This window comes from Ornithodoros turicata, unplaced genomic scaffold, assembly GCF_037126465.1.
Source record: "Ornithodoros turicata isolate Travis unplaced genomic scaffold, ASM3712646v1 Chromosome17, whole genome shotgun sequence".
In the NCBI taxonomy this organism is placed as follows: domain Eukaryota; kingdom Metazoa; phylum Arthropoda; class Arachnida; order Ixodida; family Argasidae; genus Ornithodoros; species Ornithodoros turicata.
In genome coordinates this window covers 2,353,720-2,373,242 of record NW_026999326.1, presented here as the reverse complement: position 1 = coordinate 2,373,242, position 19,523 = coordinate 2,353,720, and the positions used below count along the sequence as shown (strand labels likewise).

At 48.6% G+C, this 19,523-nt stretch overlaps 2 non-coding genes and 1 pseudogene across 2 annotated transcripts; all 3 read right to left on the bottom strand.

Moving 5' to 3' along the window:
* Positions 1–2,185: 2,185 nt before the first annotated feature.
* LOC135372990 (U2 spliceosomal RNA) lies at positions 2,186–2,375 on the bottom strand. The gene has a single exon (XR_010416203.1). It is a non-coding gene; the product is annotated as a U2 spliceosomal RNA (small nuclear RNA).
* Positions 2,376–7,100: 4,725 nt separating this feature from the next.
* Positions 7,101–7,271, bottom strand: LOC135372960 (U2 spliceosomal RNA; annotated as a pseudogene).
* Positions 7,272–13,236: 5,965 nt separating this feature from the next.
* On the bottom strand, positions 13,237–13,426 carry LOC135372882 (U2 spliceosomal RNA). The gene has a single exon (XR_010416153.1). It is a non-coding gene; the product is annotated as a U2 spliceosomal RNA (small nuclear RNA).
* Positions 13,427–19,523: the final 6,097 nt, after the last annotated feature.

The window sequence follows — 19,523 nt, the reverse complement described above, 5'->3', positions numbered from 1 at the left end:
CTCTGGTACCTTTGGCTGTTGTGTAGATTGTGGCGGGAACTTATGTCCAGCCTCGCGGCGTTCGTAGGAAAGGCTAGCCGATGATGCCAGCCGTTGTGGAAGGGGATGAATTGCACTCAACGATGGTGGAAGGTTGTCTTGAAGTGGCAGCGGTTCTTTTACGCTGGAATCTTCCACTTCACTATCCGTTGCGGTCATTTCCGGAGACTGTAGTATTGCGGGGATCAATGTCCTGGTTTCAGACATAGGAGTTGTTGTACTTGTACTCGACGTCGTGGAACATGAGTCCATATCTAGGTTCCCTCCAGTTGTTTCTGCGTACTCATGTGGCGCGTCTACTGTAGGTTCTGTGCGATTCGTTTCCATAGGTGCGTCAGGTTGTTTTTGTGATGGCGCTTCCGCATTTCCAGCAGCTCCACGTAATGGAGGAAAATCGTCATCCCTTTGTAAGACAACTTCTGCGTATTGGCGTTTCGTTGTGCAATCCGCCGTGGCATGTGCTCCTTCGCATCGAAGACATCTGGCTTGGCATGTTGCAGCTGGATGTCCAAAACAGAGGCACCGCGAACAATAGTCCACGTCACAAGCATCCTTGAAGTGGCCTTCACGTTTACACCGCCTGCAAACCATCTTCATTCCTCTGTAGTTGAACGTTACCCTGTGGCCGTTGACTCTTAAGAAATTTGGAACCGGGTTTTTTACCGACATTTCCATCTTGATAATCCTGTCTCCGGTTCGTACAGTAGGGCGATCTTTGTACATTACTGCATTTATCTCGATGACCTTCCCAAACGGCGTGAGTGCCTTTTCAAGGTAATCTGACGGCACGTACGTTGGTAAATAACGGCAGGTCACGTACACGAGGCGCGAACTTTCTAATTCGACATCAACTTTTGTGTTTCCGATACGAATACAATTTGCTTCTGTGATCTTGTTCATTGCGACAATACTGTTGACTACCACTTGGAAAAACGTGCGTCCCAAGTGTTGTACACTGTAGACTTGATTTAAGCCTACTTGATCTGCAGTAGCGTCGATGATTTCATCGATGGAAGTGCCTGCAGCAACACTTACATTGAAAGCGTACTCCTTTGGAGGCGGAACCGCTCTACCAGCCATTGCTCCGGGCAGGTAGGACCACAATGGCCCCGAGATCCCAGCTAAAGAGACTCCGGGGCCTAGTTGTAGACGAAAGGAAGCAGTACTCCGTAGAAAAACCTTCACACACTCTTAGCCAAAAGGCCGAGAAGCGATAAATATTACACGTCCATCTTACGCTCTGGTCACGGTCGCGGCACCTGCCTCCTCGGGTGTCACGTCGCCAAATTCAACATGATGTGGTGCGTGTAAGAAGCACTAGAATGATAGTCGGACTGCATGAAATGCGCATGTTAGCGGACGGAACTCGTGTTTCTTTCTCCCTTGTATCCGCCAAAAGACCGAGAAGAGATATACACTGCACGTCTCCCCCGTTTCGCTTCTGTCGCAGTCTCGCCTTCTACGTCCGCGCGTGGCACGTCGCCGGTTTGGGCATCGTGGTATATGGGTACGGAACACTAGGGTGTTAGTGCTAATGCATCACGGCCCGTGAGATAAAAATGATTGATTGGAAATTGCAAGAGAGAGAGAAAGAAAGAAAGAAAGAGAGAAAGAAAGAAAGAAAGAAAGAAAGAAGGAAGGAAGGAAGGAAGGAAGGAAGGAAGGAAGGAAGGAAGGAAGGAAGGAAGGAAGGAAGGAAGGAAGGAAGGAAGGAAGGAAGGAAGGAAGGAAGGAAGGAAGGAAGGAAGGAAGGAAGGAAAGAAAGAAAGAAAGAAAGAAAGAAAGAAAGAAAGAAAGAAAGAAAGATAGATAGATAGATAGATAGATAGATAGATAGATAGATAGATAGATAGATAGATAGATAGATAGATAGATAGATAGATAGATAGATAGATAGATAGATAGATAGATAGATAGATAGATAGATAGAATGAATGAATGAATGAATGAATGAATGAATGAATGAATGTGTACCCTAGTGGCCAGACAGGACATTTCCCAGTGGTTGTCTCCAGTGTGTTCTGTGTCTGCTGTAGGTTCCCTGCTTTGCTTGGTGTTGTTTCTACGCTTCCCTCTTTTGCCTGTCTCTGGTCATCATGGCTGATGCTTATTGATGCTGTTTCGGAATTTCTGTTTTTTGTTTTGAGACGGGTGGGCCACACCTGGAGGTAGTGCAATACCAGGGCAACCCTTGACAGTGCCGAGGCGAGCTTCAGACACACTGTCTCGGGCCAAAAATAAGATTAATATCGTGAGTCCAAATAGGGCTCGTATCAGATATTAAGCTGATAAGAACAGAAATTTATTCAGGATGTTATTTTCGTTATACAAGACAATGGGGATATGTACAGTGGTCGCATGAGAGGATGTACAAGAGATTCATAGTAGTCAAGAGGGTAAAAGAAACTAGCAGTGTTAGGTATCCCGTTTCAGGAGTTGGAAACGTGCGCGGCATAAATATCCCGTGTGGCGGAGATTACCGAGCTCACACAGAGTTTCTTCATTTTCTTCAGATACCTCCGAGAGCAGAGGCGGTGCAGGAAGCGGTCATTTTCAGGGTCCCAGCAGCCGAGTGCACCAACCACAATAGGTTCAATGGTGACACGTTGGTACCTTCGTTGTAGGTGTTCCTTTACTGGCTGGTACTTGTTGACTTTGTTTGTGCGGGCTTGCTGGAAGGCTGTGGCACGGTTCTCGAATGGGCAGGTGACGTCGACGATGACCGCTTCTTCTCCACGGGCAAGGATGAGGTCTGGGCGAAGCTGCGTGTCACCAACAGGGCGGTTTTCTGATATAACGGTGTATTTTGCTGCAGCCGCTGTTTTCACTCGCTCAACGATGTCGTTGTGCCGCTTCGTCATTGCCTGGCTTTGCCTCATGCAGTGGCACACGACATGGGGTAATGTTTCGTTGGAGTAGCCACATCTGCGGCATCTTTTGTCGCCATGTCCCCAGGTCCTTGCGCCGTTCAACGGATGGAGATTGAGGCGGGCTCGATGGATGAATCTCCAGTCGGCGAAGCGTGTGTACAGGCCTTTGCTGATGAAGTGGGTGCTGCTGGGGTCGAGTCTTGCGCAGTCCATTGCTTTGCCCTGGTTGGCCAGGTCACAGAGTTCCTGTGAGCGTTCTTTGTCCAGTTGGTCACGCAGGGTGCGCATGATCCTCGTTCTCCAGCGTTCCGTCATGGTCTTGTCCTTCCTCGAGATGCTCAGCCCACCTTCCTCAATGGTCCATGTTACTCCGAGGCGACGGGATGCCTTCCTAGCCTCAGTCCATACGTTGCCGAGCTCGTTGGTGGATATTCTGAAGGGCCCCTCGGTGTCCCCAGCCAGGAAGGACTCCACGTCGGATGCGGAGCAGGTGGCACGCAGGCGCTTGCTGACAGTGTGGAAGAGGTTCTCCTTGGCAATATGGGCAACAACTGGATCGCGCGACGTCAGGAGTTTGAAGGCGCCGTCTATCCGAGCTACATCACTGGTCTCAGCTGCTAGTGGGATTCCGCAGCCTCCCATTCCAGATTTACTGTAGATGTACTCGTTGGCTGCATTGCTCGGGATGTAGAGGGTCCTCTTGATAAGCGGCCGTAGCTCCTGGTCAAGTCTCATCCAGTCGGTTTTTCCTAAGGAACCACAGCGCATGGAGAAGTTCAGGGACGGGTAGACGAAAGTCTTTAGTGCATCTAGGCGTTGCCATGGTGCTAACATTGATGTCAGGATCTTCTTTCCAGTGCTGATGGCTGCCTCGATAGTTGTTTCGTCCTTTAGCACATTGAAGCCTACAGGACGTCCAAGGTAGTTGAAGGACTCGAACTCCTTTAGGGTGGTGATTGGGGTGTCCCGGATGTGGAATTCCGTCTCCCGGATCCCGACAGGTCTATGGCCAGAAACATGGATAGATTTGCACTTGCTAGGGTTGAGGGTCAGGCATAATGAAGATGCTAGTGCTGCGATTCTGTCGATTTGCTGCTGCAGTAGAGTGGGGTTGTCCGCTAGTGGTGTGATGTCATCAGCATAGGCGAGGACAGCGTGCTTTGTGCTGTCGCCTTGGATGTCTCGAAGGATGGGGTCAACTGTCATGTTGAAAAGCAGGCCACTCAGGGGACAGCCCTGCCTGATTCCTCTTCGCATGGGAATGGGGTGAGTAGTCTCCCCATTGGTGAGGACACGGCTTGTGTTGTTGTTGTAAAGGTCGGTTACGATATCCTTGAAGTCAGATCCACAGCCAGCTGCTCCTACTGCTTCGATGATGGCTGTGTGAGGGACTGAACCAAAGGCGTTTGAGAAGTCCAAGAATGCTGCACACAGTTCCTTGTTGTTGGCCCTTGCGTCATTGATGTAGTGCTGCAGGACGTAGTTGTGTTCGTACACACCATCGTGGGGCAAGAATCCTTTCTGGGTCGGGCTCAGCACGCTGTTCTGCATTATCCATGACTGGAGCCTCGACGCTAGGCAGCCGGTGTAGAGCTTGTTCAGGGTTCTTGCTATGGAAATTGGCCGCCAGTTGGATATGTCGGCGGGGTCCCCCTTCTTGAATATTAGGACAGTATTAGAGGTTCTCCACGAGTCCGGGATACGCTTGTATTTTAGGCAAATGTTGAAGGTAGATGCCATGAAGATGCCATCAGGGTCAACGTCCAGCCAGTGCCTATAGGTTAGACGGTCATCGCCAGGTGCAGAGTTCTCAGCTTTTGTGGCTTTTCTTCTGACTTCCTGTGGTGTGAACCAGCCGAGGTCTACCTCAGTTGCGGCGCCGGGGCGGTCGTGGAAGATATTTGTGCTGCACACCTCCGGCTGCCACAACGTGGTGAAGTGCTCTTCTACATGCTCACATGGAATTTCGCATCTTCTTGATGACCCGTCGCAGATAAGTCGTATAGCTTGTCGCCTGTTTCGCCTGTATATTTTCTGGATTTGCCGTGGGTCGTCTGGGTTGATCCTTTTTGGGCGTGACACACCGTCCCGCGGAGGAGGAAGGCGAACGGCATTGGAGGCAACTTGGGTGGCTTCCTCGAGAATATCCTCAAATCTGGCCCAGTTGGTCAAAGAGGTAGCACCTTCTAGGATGTTGTTCAGCTCAGAAGCGAAGTCAGATAGTATGAACTTTTCCAGGGCATCGGGTTGTGGCAGGTCAGGGCTGTTGTTGCTTTCCCCACTTTCTGTGATGGCGTCCTCTGCTGGATGGTCCAGGGTGGCTATCGCATTGGAGTTGATGATGGCTGCAGCATTGTCTGTGAGATCCGTGGGGCAACACAGCTCAATTGTGTTAGAAGAGGAGCCGTTGGATTCCATCAAAGAGTTAGCCGACTCCCCTGTGGGAGTCAGTGTTGATGCAAGCTGAGTTGTGGCGTTGTTCTCCTCGGGTTCTACGAATTCGGGTTCTGCTACAGCTTCTGGGATTTCCATCAGGGAGTTAGCCAACTCCTCTGCGGTAGGCGATATTGATGTAGACTGAGATGTGGCGTTGTCCTCCTCGGGATCTACATCTTCTGGCTCGGGGTCTTGTCCTGGTGGTAGCATTGTGCGATTGCGGTCGGTCCTTGCAGCTTCACGCCGATGCCATACCATGTGATTATGCAGTCCCTTCCTGCTTGGGAACGTGTTGTGGCAGATGTCACACTCATGCCGGAATGCAGTTCGGTCCTGGGGTAGTGGAGGTTGTGCGGAGACCGTACTGCATCTGTGGTTTCTGGGGCGGCTTCCCATGGACTGGTTGCACATCAGGCAGTGGTAAACAAACTTTGTGACTCGGGAATCGTGCCCTTGTTCCAGGTGTCTTGATAATGACTGCCTCTGGCTTGTCCATACACTTGAGCGGAATGCTTGTGTGCACCCATCCTCAGGGCACACAAAGTGGTCTGGCAGGGGGAAGAACACTGTGAGAGTTTCTCCCTCTCTGGAAGGCTGCCGGATCCAGGCGTCACTGTGGCTTGGTGTGGCTTCCGCAGTCACCGCGGTATGAGGGCTTGTCCGGGAAAGCTCTTGTACGAGTGGTCCAAGGTCCGGCGTCCTCATAGAGGACATAAGAACCGGGCCTCCCCCGCAGTGTAAAGGGCTGCGAGGCAGAAGCTGTAAAGGGCTTCTGGGGCAATCGCCTGTCGACGGGCACCGCTCCGTTCCAGTAGCAGCAGTCGGAGCAGGCTGCATTGGGACAGTCCCCAAGTTAGGCGGCCTCGGGAGGGGGCGATGAACCAAGCCCAGAAGAGGGCCCTCCTTTGGCTGGTGTTCAACGCCCAGAAAAGGGCGGTAGGTGGCTGGGCCACCTACTTAACACCACCTGTGAGAGAGAGGCTACCTCGGAACAAGGGGCGATAAAACCAAACCCGCAAGCGGGCCTTGTCCTTGGCTGGCACCGTATTCGCCCTGAAAAGGGCGGTACACGCTAGGAGTACTGGAGCCACCACTCTCAGGCCTCTGGCGATCAAGTATACTACACTTTGATCTTAGCCAAAAGGCCGAGAAGCGATAAATATTACACGTCCATCTTACGCTCTGGTCACGGTCGCGGCACCTGCCTCCTCGGGTGTCACGTCGCCAAATTCAACATGATGTGGTGCGTGTAAGAAGCACTAGAATTATAGTCGGACTGCATGAAATGCGCATGTTAGCGGACGGAACTCGTGTTTCTTTCTCCCTTGTATCCGCCAAAAGACCGAGAAGAGATATACACTGCACGTCTCCCCCGTTTCGCTTCTGTCGCAGTCTCGCCTTCTACGTCCGCGCGTGGCACGTCGCCAGTTTGGGCATCGTGGTATATGGGTATGGAACAATAGGGTGTTAGTACTAATGCATCACGGCCCGTGAGATAAAAATGATTGATTGGAAATTGCAAGCGAGACAGAGAGAGATAGATAGATAGAATGAATGAATGAATGTGTACCCTAGTGGCCAGACAGGACATTTCCCAGTGGTTGTCTCCAGTGTGTTCTGTGTCTATGTCTTCTGTAGTTTCCCTGCTTTGCTTGGTGTTGTTTCTACGCTTCCCTCTTTTGCCTGTCTCTGGTCATCATGGCTGATGCTTATTGGTGCTGTTTCCGAATTTTTCTTGTTTGTTTTTTGATTTGAGACGGGTGGGCTACACCTGGAGGTAGTGCAATACCAGGGCAACCCTTGACAGTGCCGAGGCGAGCTTCAGACACACTGTCTCGGGCCAAAAATAAGATTAATATCGTGAGTCCAAATAGGGCTCGTATCAGATATTAAGCTGATAAGAACAGATACTTTTTAAAATGAGTTTATTACATTATTAGTCTACTTGACAAAATGTGCAACTCAAAAGTATTTACATGATACGATGCTCATAATTTTTTAGAAAGATCTGGTCATCCGGGATGATAAGCACGGGGTGTTGACCCCACTTTGCTTGAAAACGTTGCAGGCCATGGCATCTCAGCTCAGTCGACAGCAAACTTTGCACTTGCACGCGAAGGTGTCTAACCATTGCCAACATCGGAACTGTTCTCTTGTTTTGGACCACACAGTGAGACCGGGCTCTCCAAAGAATCTGAAACCCAGCTGCTGTCACCAGAGTTCTGAGTCTAGTGCTTCGTTGCGCACTTCGTGATTTACAGGTAAGTGGGCACACAATGTTTGTCTGTCTCCGTACAATTTCCCAAAACCGTTTGCTTATTCTACAGTCTATAAGTACGTGAGCATTTGTCTCTGGATTGGTGCACCAGGCACATTGTGTTGCTGTGGTAATCCCCCAGGCTGAAATTCTGTCCCGTGTGGGTAAGACACCCCAAGCATACCGCCACATTAGGTCCCTCAAAGCTACAGGTACGCATTTCTGCTGCACAATCGCCCACTTGGTGCTTTTTACGGTTAAGAGATGTTGTCTGTCAAGCCCTTGTTCGGCTATCTTATAGGTAAACACCGAAGGGCGTGTTTGGGTTATCTCAATCCCAGGACATTGCTCCTGAATATACTTGCAGAATTGGACTACCGTTCTATAGTACCGGCTGGGTGTTTCTACTGTGGGGCCAGCTCGAAGTGAACAGATGTCATTGAACATATGGCGAGCTGTTCCCAACAGGTACCACAGCAAAGACTGCTCTGGTGACGGATCTCCAGAGAGGATTTTTATAGCTGTCCGGATATTCAGTACTTTACAAATGATCTCAAAATCTGGCACACCCAGTCCGCCTATCCTCTGTGGCAATCGTAGCGCAATTCTCGGGACAAGCTCGGTCTTTCTCGCCCAGATGAAGCTGTGCAGCAAGGTATTCATGCACCTCAAAACTCTCTTTGGGGGCCATGTTACGTGGGCTAGATGCCATAGCCGGCCTGAGAAAAACGTTTTCACGAGAAAGGCTCGTTCTGTTACACAGAGGTCAAACTTTTCGGCTACTGTCACATTTTCGCTAAGCTCTTTATACAAATCTACCCAGTTCAACAACATTGGACCTACAGAGTTAAAGGTTACACCAAGTATAGTTAACTGGTGGCACACGGACACTGGGATGGAAGCCGGAACCAGAAAATTTCCTACTGGCAACAGTTTACATTTTGCAATATTGAGGTGTGCACCTGACACACGTGCATACTCATTGAAAATCTGAAACACATGTGTAAACGACAATTCATCACGTACGAAAACTGTAACATCATCTGCATATGATCCCACTTTTAAAGACCCTCCTGCCGGTAATGGGAAACCGGTAATCTTTGTACTAGAGATGATCGCCCGAATGAATGGGTCTAAAGCAATGACAAAAAGAAGCGGTGACAAAGGGCAGCCTTGTCTTACCCCACGTTTAACAGGGAAAGATGGACTTTCTTCACCCATCACTACCAACGAGCTCATATGGTTTTGATACAAAAGACGGATGTATTGGATAAATGACTCTGGAAAACCGTACGTATGGAGCACAAAAAACAAATACTTATGGCTTACAAAATCAAACGCCTTGGCTTGGTCTAACTCCATAATAGCTCCAGAAATTGGCCGTGTCCTAACATATTCAAGAACATCCCTAATCGCACTGAGTGTTGTATACATTGAACGCCCTGGAACAGTACATGTTTGTGCGGGATGAATAATATGTTCCAAAACCTGCTTTACTCGCTCCGCAAAAACAGAAGTGACCAACTTGTAATCGTTATTTAAAAGTGTAATTGGCCGCCAACTTTCTGGCTTGAAAGTATCACCACCCGTCTTAGGGATTAAAACAATTCTTCCCTTCCCAAATGAGCATGGAAGTGAACCACTCAGCAAGGACGTAATCACCACTTTATGAAAGAAGCCTCGGACAATAGGCCAGAAAGTGTAATAAAATTCAGCGGGTAAACCATCTGGTCCAGGTGATTTTCTGCGTTTCGCCCTGGCTACCGCACCATCTAACTCTTCGATAGTGATCGGTTCCTTCAAAATTTCACACTCTTCCACCGGCACTTTGGGAAGGGAGTCAAAAATAGAACTAGACAGAACTCCTGAGTCTGGCAAAGCCTCTGCACTTTGTCGATAGAACCTCAAAAAACCTTCACGAACGACAGTTGGGTCAGATGATATTTCGCCATCTGAACTCCTAAAACCAGTAACCTCCTCCCGCGGACCTGACTGAAATTTCGTACAATGCAAATACCTGAACATTTCCGGTCCCCCTAACTGTGAACGGCGGTGGTAAAGGCACTTCGTTACCAAAGATGACTCTCGCAGCAAGTGCAAGCGTGTTGCTGTAAGTGTGTCAATATATTCTTGCATTCTGAGTGTCAGAGGTGCACCACGGCGTACGATGTGAATCCTCTCTGCCAGGTCTCGTAACTGGTCCGTTCGTTCTCGAGCTTTACGTTGTTTCCATCCCTTAAGCAGGGAGCATGCCATACGTTTTAATTCCTCCCACGACTCAGGTCGTGCTTCATGTTGCTTAACAAATTCTGCAATGTGTTTGTTAATGTCGGTAACGACCTCAGTATCTGCTAGGAGGGACACATCCATACGCCATGGTCGCCCTGTGCGACTTCTTTGTTGTGGACATTCAACAACGAAAAACAGAGCTTGGTGATCCGAAATGTAGAAACCAACATCTGGCAGTGGGCGGATCTCACATCTCATAACGCATTGCGAAAATGGACGTGTCAGATAGCAACGGTCCAACCTAGATCCCATCCCCCTGGTGTTCTTCCATGTGACTTGGCATGACGTTGGGTGCAGTTCGCGCCACACATCCACCAGATCTAACTGTTCTATTATATTTTTCAAAACTCTCGTTTCCCAATGTCGTCTTCGAGAGCGCGACCTTCCAATGCAATCACGGTTTGCATCAAGGACGCAATTGAAATCTCCGCACAAAAGTACGGGGTAGGGCACCAGTAACATGGAATCTAGGTTGGAATAAAACTCATTCAATTGGCCTTTGTCTGCTGGTGCATAAATATTTAGCATTCTGAATTTGAATTCTTTTATCGTCAGATCTATTGCAACAACTCTGCCGTCCGCATCATAGTTACAGAAATATTTCTGAACCCGGTCTGGCATAAAAAGGATTACTGCAACACCACGTGCTCGGCTGCTGCCAAAGCTGCAGAAGGAGAGCAAGTCAAATTGTTTTTCAAAACATTGTACGTCCGCTTTACAAGAAAAATGCACTTCTTGCAAACACAAGATATCGACCGACAACGAGCGGGCGAAACTACTCACCTCAACTTGTTTATCAAGATTGTGGAACCCATGAACATTCAGAGAAAGAAAACTAAGAGTCATAATCTGCCAAAAGATAAGTTGGCAAAACCTAGATAACCTTATCGTTTGTATACAACCTGCTATATCTTTAAGAAAACCAGACACAAGCGTCGAACCGCGTACAACTGATACGACCGGTGTACAACAGATTCAATATTCTTCGGCACTAGTATAGTTTTCATAGTCATTTTGTGGAATATCTTGAATTCTTGCCTTTTTCACACAGGTGGGGGCTGAACCAGGGGCTGTGTCCGATGGGCTGTCGCTGCTGGTCGGTCGATCCCTCTTGCCGTCGACTTTACAGAGTGTGTCGCCTGTATCCTCGTCGTCCTCTTGTAGACGTTCGGGTTCCTCGGTCGAAGAACTTTTGGCATCTTCGTCAATCACAAGAGGGGGTGGCGTCGACGATCTAAAACCGCCATCTAGCCCGTTCTCCTCAACCGTCTCACTGGCGGGTGCACTGTCACTGGCTTCTTCAACCTGTACATCGGTGGTCCTGGAAACACCACTGTCTCCCTGCAAAGGCCTCTGCGGTTCTTCGGTGAGAACACTTTCAGCAACGTCGATGCTCACGTGTCCCTCCTCCATAGGGGTCTGTTGTTCTGAATTGGCATCTCCTGTTTGCAGCACAGCAGAGTACAGCTTCTGCCGTCGGCAGTCAACTGTGGCATGATCTCCTTCGCATCTGCGGCAACTTAGAGTGCAACTTTGTGTATCGTGCCCAAAGACAGCACAACGAGCACAGCGGGGTGTCGTACAAGATGACCGGAAGTGGCCTTCACCTTTGCACCGTCCACAAACTTTCTTCATGCCTCTGTAATTCAGCATGACCATATGGCCAAGGACGTTTAAGAAGTTCGGTGGGGGCTTTTTTTCCTCGAACTTTACAAGAATGTTGCCTGTCCAGAGGTCTGGGTCGTCTTTGTAGCAGAGATGAGTGATGTCGAGAACAGTGCCCTACGGCGACAGGGCTCTTACAAGATGCTCGTCACTAACATAGGCTGGTAGTAGTGTCACGGTAATAAATATCACATTTGGACCAACCGGTTCAACTTGCACGACGCCTCCTTCAATTTCAAATTCCTTGACGTCACGTAGGTTCTGCCTGGCAGCTTCATTTCTTACAACAACTTGGAACTTGTCCCGTCCTCGGTGCTGCATGGACTGCACCGACTTGGGGCCAGCAACTTCACGCACTCGGCGCACTAACACATCAATCGGAATATCCGACGGTGTAGTCAAATTGAAGGCAAAGGCCTTCGGAAGCCCAGACCAGGCCATGCTTACCGAATGCTCGGCAGGAACCCCAGGGGCGCAGACAGACGAAACCCCAGGGCAGTTGATAACGTAGCGAAGAAAACCGGTTGTAGAGCGAAGCTGAACGTCGATCGTCTACACTTTGATCCTAGCCAAAAGGCCGAGAAGCGATAAATATTACACGTCCATCTTACGCTCTGGTCACGGTCGCGGCACCTGCCTCCTCGGGTGTCACGTCGCCAAATTCAACATGATGTGGTGCGTGTAAGAAGCACTAGAATGATAGTCGGACTGCATGAAATGCGCATGTTAGCGGACGGAACTCGTGTTTCTTTCTCCCTTGTATCCGCCAAAAAACCGAGAAGAGATATACACTGCTCGTCTCCCCCGTTTCGCTTCTGTCGCAGTCTTCGCCTTCTACGTCCGCGCGTGGCAACTCGCCGGTTTGGGCATCGTGGTATATGGGTACGGAACACTAGGGTGTTAGTGCTAATGCATCACGGCCCGTGAGATAAAAATGATTGATTGGAAATTGCAAGAGAGAGAAAGAAAGAAAGAAAGAAAGAAAGAAAGATTAGATAGATAGATAGATAGATAGATAGATAGATAGATAGATAGATAGATAGATAGATAGATAGATAGATAGATAGATAGATAGATAGATAGATAGATAGATAGATAGATAGATAGATAGATAGATAGATAGATAGATAGATAGATAGATAGATAGATAGATAGATAGATAGATAGATAGATAGATAGATAGATAGATAGATAGATAGATAGATAGATAGATAGATAGATAGATAGATAGATAGATAGATAGATAGATAGATAGATAGATAGATAGATAGATAGATAGATAGATAGATAGATAGATAGATAGATAGATAGATAGATAGATAGATAGATAGATAGATAGATAGATAGATAGATAGATAGATAGATAGATAGATAGATAGATAGATAGATAGATAGATAGATAGATAGATAGATAGATAGATAGATAGATAGATAGATAGATAGATAGATAGATAGATAGATAGATAGATTGAATGAATGAATGAATGAATGAATGAATGAATGTGTACCCTAGTGGCCAGACAGGACATTTCCCAGTGGTTGTCTCCAGTGTGTTCTGTGTCTGCTGTAGGTTCCCTGCTTTGCTTGGTGTTGTTTCTACGCTTCCCTCTTTTGCCTGTCTCTGGTCATCATGGCTGATGCTTATTGATGCTGTTTCGGAATTTTTGTTTTTTGTTTTGAGACGGGTGGGCCACACCTGGAGGTAGTGCAATACCAGGGCAACCCTTGACAGTGCCGAGGCGAGCTTCAGACACACTGTCTCGGGCCAAAAATAAGATTAATATCGTGAGTCCAAATAGGGCTCGTATCAGATATTAAGCTGATAAGAACAGAATTTGTTTATTCGCTGCAGTTCAGACATTATAAATATACATGGGGAGGGTAATGAAAGGGTACGTACATATTAATTGTTTGAAAAATGGGAAAAAAGGAAAAACGGTAGGTATATATACACAGGACAAAACATACGTTTACAAGGGTGTTCTACTGAGGGGTATTTCCGGTGACATGTGTGAAGTAAATGTCCCTTGTTGCTGCGATGGTATCGCTCACGCACAGTTTCTTCATAAGGCGAAGGTATGTCTTCGAGCAGATGGGGGCGAGGGCGCGGTCGTTTTTCGGGTCCCAGCTTCCCAAGCTTCCGAGGATGATAGCTTCCACCCTGACTCTCTGGAATCGTTGCCTCAGATGTTCCTTCACCACCTGGTACTTCTCCTCCTTTTCTTGTCTTGCTTTCGTGAAGGCCTCTTGTCGGTTATCAAACACGATGGTGACGTCGTATATGATAGCCTCTTCCCTATTGGAAATTCCTACTTGACTCCATATGGTATTATGACACCAGGTCCTACATGATGAAGGAACCTACATACAAATAGGATCCTGTTTAATTGTGGGTCCTACATGCAAATGCGATCCTACATATAAACAGGATCCTATTTGGTTGGGGGACCTACATGCAAATGCGATCCTACATATTAACAGGATCCTATTTGATTGTGGGACCTACGTTGGGTCCTACATGCAAATAGGTTCAAGTCTCTCGTTGTGATCCCGTATAATTTGTGCACCCTATTGTGCTGTGTATATTAGGAAATAACAAATCATGCAGCTTCTTTTTTTTTATTGATATCGTTCATCATCCCTGTGACATGTCTGTTGAACAATCACACTCTTGCCTGATGTACAGCGTCTTCAACACCTTTACAGACCATGCTAGATGATAGCTCTAAGATATATTTCGTGTAGGCATCTGAAACAATAAAGTGAGTTAGGAAGCTAGATTTAACAAGGGATAATACATTATGTGTCACATAAAATATGCCAAAACTCGTGCACAGGTTAACCAGACTTCCCACATATGCTGTTACTTGAGGTCCAAAGACAATGGCTTTGTTTGTTAGCAGTAAGATCAATTAACTATGACAACTGGGGCTACAGCAAGGGTGTCAGTAAGGCATTACCTGAACAGGGTGAAAACAATGCACGTTGAGTTATAATATCCGCAACTATTTACATTCTGTCATATTCCTTCCACACTCGGGGAAAATATGCATGACACAAGCTGAGTTACTATGAATTAATAACCAAAAAAGGAAGATCTGTATCTTTAGAGCACCGGTACCCTGTAGCAGGGCCGCAGAAGCATCACACATTATATCAACCTGATGTTAAGTGATGATACAGGTTAACCAACAGGGTAAGAGCACAAGATTACAGATGGAGGATAAGGAAATAGGTAACAATAGGGTAATAATCGCACTGAGCGGATAAAGTTATAGGAACCCACACGCTAGGAAGAATACAAAGCAAAAGGTGCACGAAACATGGCATTACATGCACACAACTAACCTTCAATTCACGAAATCCAACAGCTTTCGGTCTTCCAAGGTACACACACAGAAACAGGTCCAGATACCACTAGTAAGGCATGAAATACAGTCACAGCACTGCGGGGCACCAAAACCACCAAAACTACGACGAAAGACGCTTCCCGAACGAGAGCTCTCTGGACATGCGTCCGAACGCTTCAATGATTTCCCTTCCAAATGAGCTGGAGGAATTCCAAGCTCCAACGGCGCCGCCTGGCCGGGCTGTAACGGCTCTCTCCACCATGCTCTCCTCGCGCTACATCCAGAAAGCAGAAAGACGCGCGTACGGGTGACCAGTGCCATTGGAAAGAGGACGTTTTTCCCGTCAAAATAAGTCTTCAATCACATTTCTACGCCAACAAACAACCGACATCGAAAAAAATGCCCCCAGCCCCATGTATAACGAGCCGCTTTTGCCATGTTTGTCCTCACTCGAGAATGGAGAGAGATAAAAAGATCCCGCAAGTTTCTAGCCGTTCGGTGTTCGGAGAGCACGAATCCATTAATAGGTGATTCAGATCTCCCACAGGGTTCAAACCTAAAAACAGGGACGAAGGTGCGCAGAAGGAGAGTCAGCCTAAGGAATTTCGGGAATAACGCCATAACCTGTAGTAAATAGACGGAAGGTGCGAATTGAAAAGTTGTAGAGCAAAGAACGAAGAACACGCATCCAAAATTTCCAGTAAATTGGACGTTAGGTAAGCGAGATTACGGCACTAAAGGAACGGCACCCACGGAAGCGTCTCCGAGCGGCGTCAGCCAGACTTGCTGGCGCCAGTGCCATGACCCTCCAACTGCAAAGCCCATATCTGGGGAACGGAGAGCCTTGCGCTTACGGGATTAAAGCGGTTGGAAAGAGCACGTCAAGAGCTTCAAAACTATGTCAAACACGACTCTGTAGGTGCGATGGAAACGGTTTTAGGGGGAAAACAGCCGGCAGTCCCATGTATTGGGAGGAGTGTAAACACGGAAACCGGTAGCTCGACAACCAGAAGACTTTGACAGCTGTAGTAAATTTTGCCACGTTCACCGAGTTGAGGCGAGTACACTCTAGAAAGGTGAAAACTGTCCGACGCGGGCTTCCGTCCGAAAAAGGGCATCAAAGCTTAAAAAAACAGAGTTACGAACGCGTCTCTGCCCACAACCCCCGAACCGCTAAAGACCGACTCATGGTTCCATTTGACCGATCGTAGAGCGACTCATGTCCTACTAGGACGGAAATTCTGGCGTCGACATGACCACCGGGGCGAATGTTACGGAGCTCCGAATGTATCGGAAGTGCAGACGGAGGCCTGGAATTTTCAAGTATCTCGACTACTCTTAGGATTTCCTGCGAGCCGTGAGCGTGCACGTGAAGGCGAAGGATTGGGGAATCCGTCACAACAAGCCGCGTCCTGATAGAACCGGTTTAGTCGTAGAAATTAGACCGAAAACCCCATCGACACCGCAATGTCGCTCGATGTCGTTCAACCGCCACCTCGACCTGTTGCGCAATGTTGTCGAAGTTTGTGCTTAAATAGTACTCAAAGGAATGCACGCATCATTGTATGCTTGATGTTTCGTCGACTAGTAATGGGCATACTCTATGCATGTTCCATAAATGCATGCAACCAGTCCATTCAGTTGTTTTCAACCTAAAAAAATATATTCATTTGCAGTGGTTCTAATAGAATTCGCACTTGATAACCTGCCGTATGTGTGCGCGTTGGCAAACATGATTGAATATGACTAGTTCGTTCTGGGCCCCTGTTTTGAAGGAATCAAATAATGTTTGTTGCTGTGTTAATATATCACTTCCATATCTCAAAATAATTCCCCACGTCCTCCCCACATGAAACCAAACAGGCCACGTAAGATCTCCCATAGCTCCTTTTTGATGCCTTGTAGGATCCTACAAGTCTGCTACGTAGCCGGATATAGGCGATGTAGTGTCCTACAACTCTCCTATATTGCCGAATATGGGACAAGTAGGACACCACAACTCTCCTACATAGCCTAATATGAGACATGTAGGATCCTATGACTCACCTATATGTGAATTAATATAGGACATGTAGGATCCCACAACTCTCCCACATGATACAAAATAGGACATAAAGGATCCTACATCAATTTGTATAGGATAAATAGGATCGCATACAACCTATTTGGCTTTTTTTCAACAGGGTTCTGCTCTTGCAACGACGAGGTCTGGTCGCAGTCCGGTGTTGCCAACCGCCTGGTTTTCCGCGATCACGGTGTACTTCGCCTGGGCTGCCTCTTTCACCCGACGCACGATCTTGTTGTGGCGAGCGGTGTAGGCTGGGGAGTAGCGCATGCAGTGGTTGGCGACGTGTGGCAGTGTTTCTTGTTCGCCGCCGCACCTCCTGTATCGCTTATCTCCGTTGTCCCAGGGTCATGCGCCATTCAGTGGAAGCAGGTTGAGGCGGGCCCGGTGGATGAACCTCCAGTCTGCGAAGCGTGTGAACATTCCAGTTCTCATAAAGTGCGTACTGGAGCGGTCAAGCGCCACGCATTCCAGCACGTTCCCTTGATTGGGAAGGGATTGCAGATGGTCATCCCTTGTGGCGGTTAGCTTGCGGCGAAGTGTTGACACAACTTTGTTTCTTTGCATGGCGTTGATGGTTGTGTCGCCTGTCGTAAGCTCTGGGCCTTCGGGTCGGAACTCCCAAGTGATGGAATTTCTCTTTGATGCCTTCCTTGCCTCTGTCCATATGTTCTTTATCCCCCGGGATGGCCCTTCAAAGACTCCTCCCTCACCCGATAGGTACGCTGCGAGGTCGGGCGCAACGTCTTCGTTCCGGGAGCGTTTCACGGCTGCGGTCGTCAGGGCTGCGCTGGCTAGGTCGGCAACAGTCTGGTCCGGGGATGTTAGTAGTTTGTAGGCCGTATCAATGCGGTATATGTCGCTTAGCTCGGCAGCGTGAGGCACTCCGCATGCGCCAGTTTGCGGGCTCCCATAGATGTAGCCTGATGTAGCACTTTTTGGCAGGTATAGTGTCTTCTTAATAAGTGGTCGAAGGGTGTCGTCCAGGCGCTTCCACTCTGTTTTCTGAATGTATCCCATTCTCATGGCGAAGTTTAGTCCAGGATACAGAAACGTCTTGATAGCGTCGATCCTTTGCCACGGGGCCAGCATCGACTCCAGGAGTGTTTTGCCAAGCTCAATGGCATCGGAGACAGTCGCGGTATCCGGGAACAGGTTGAAGCCAACGGGGGGTCCAAGGTACTTGAAGGCCTCTGCTTCGTTGATTACAGGGATAGTGGTTCCATTTACCACAAACAGTGTCGGTCTTATACCGACAGGCGTCTTTCCCGTCATGTGCAGCGTTCGGCACTTTGCTGGGTTCAACGTGAGTCCAAGTTCACTGGCCATACTGTTGATCGTCTCTATTCTTGCCTGCAGGTCCTCCGGTGTGGTGTGGGGGGGGGGGGTGAGGTCATCGGCATATGCAAGGATATTGTGGTCCTTGCTGTCTCCCTGGATGCGACGGATGATGACATCGATCACGATGTTGAATAATATGCCGCTGATGGGGCAACCTTGCCGTATGCCTGACTGTACCGGGATGGACTCCGTCGTTTGGTCGTTGCAGGCGATGGTGGCCTCATTGTCGCAATATAGATTGTTGAGGATGCCGCAGAACCTTTCTCCCGCGCCTGCGCAGCGTGCTGCTTCGGTTAGTATCTGGTGCGGAATCGATCCAAAGGCGTTGGAGAAGTCCAGGAACCCTACGTATAGGTCTCCCTTTTCCGTTCTCGCTCTATCCAGGCGCTCTTGGAGGATGAAATTGTGTTCGAGGACTCCATCGTAAGGGAGGAACCCCTTTTGACATGGTGAGAGAACCTCGTTGTCCATGGCCCATTGCAGCACTCGGGAGGCAAGGCACCCGGTAAAGAGTTTTGCTATGGTTCGGATGAGCGATATGGGACGCCAATTGGTGATTTCGGTGCGACTTCCTTTCTTGTGAATAAGGATGACGCGAGATTTCTTCCAGTCTTGCGGTACCCTTGAGAATCTCAGGCAGATGTTGAAAGCTGCCGTCAAGAATCGGCATTCCGGGTCTGTGGACTTCCAGTGTTGATATGTGAGGCGGTCGTCGCCGGGTGCTGTATTTTCGCATCTTCTGAGTCGCCTCAGGACCTCTTCAGGCGAGAATTGGTGAAGTTGGACCTCTTCTGATGCCCGTGGCCTTTCATGGAGGAGCTCCGTATTGCCTTCCTTCTCCTGCCATGTCTCCTTGAAGTGCCGTTCTACGTCGTCCGCTGGTATCTCGCAGTGCTGGTGCTTCCCTTGAGTGATAAGCCGTACCGCTTGTCTTCGATTTCTGCGGTATAGTGCTTGTATCTGTTTCGGGTTGGCATAATTGATGGTCCGCTGTGTCCGTGTCCCGGCCTCAGGTAATCTTACGTGGCTGGCAACGGTCTCTGTAGCCCTGTGCAGGATTTCCTCGAAGGCTTCCCAGGTCTCATCGTCGTTTGGCCTTTGAGAGAGCTGTTGGATCTCGCGGAGATGGCCGGCTAGCGGGAAAGAATCTCTTGCTGGGCTCGTAATCCGGTCCTCTCCATGCAGCCTGTCACTCTCCCTCACAATAGGCG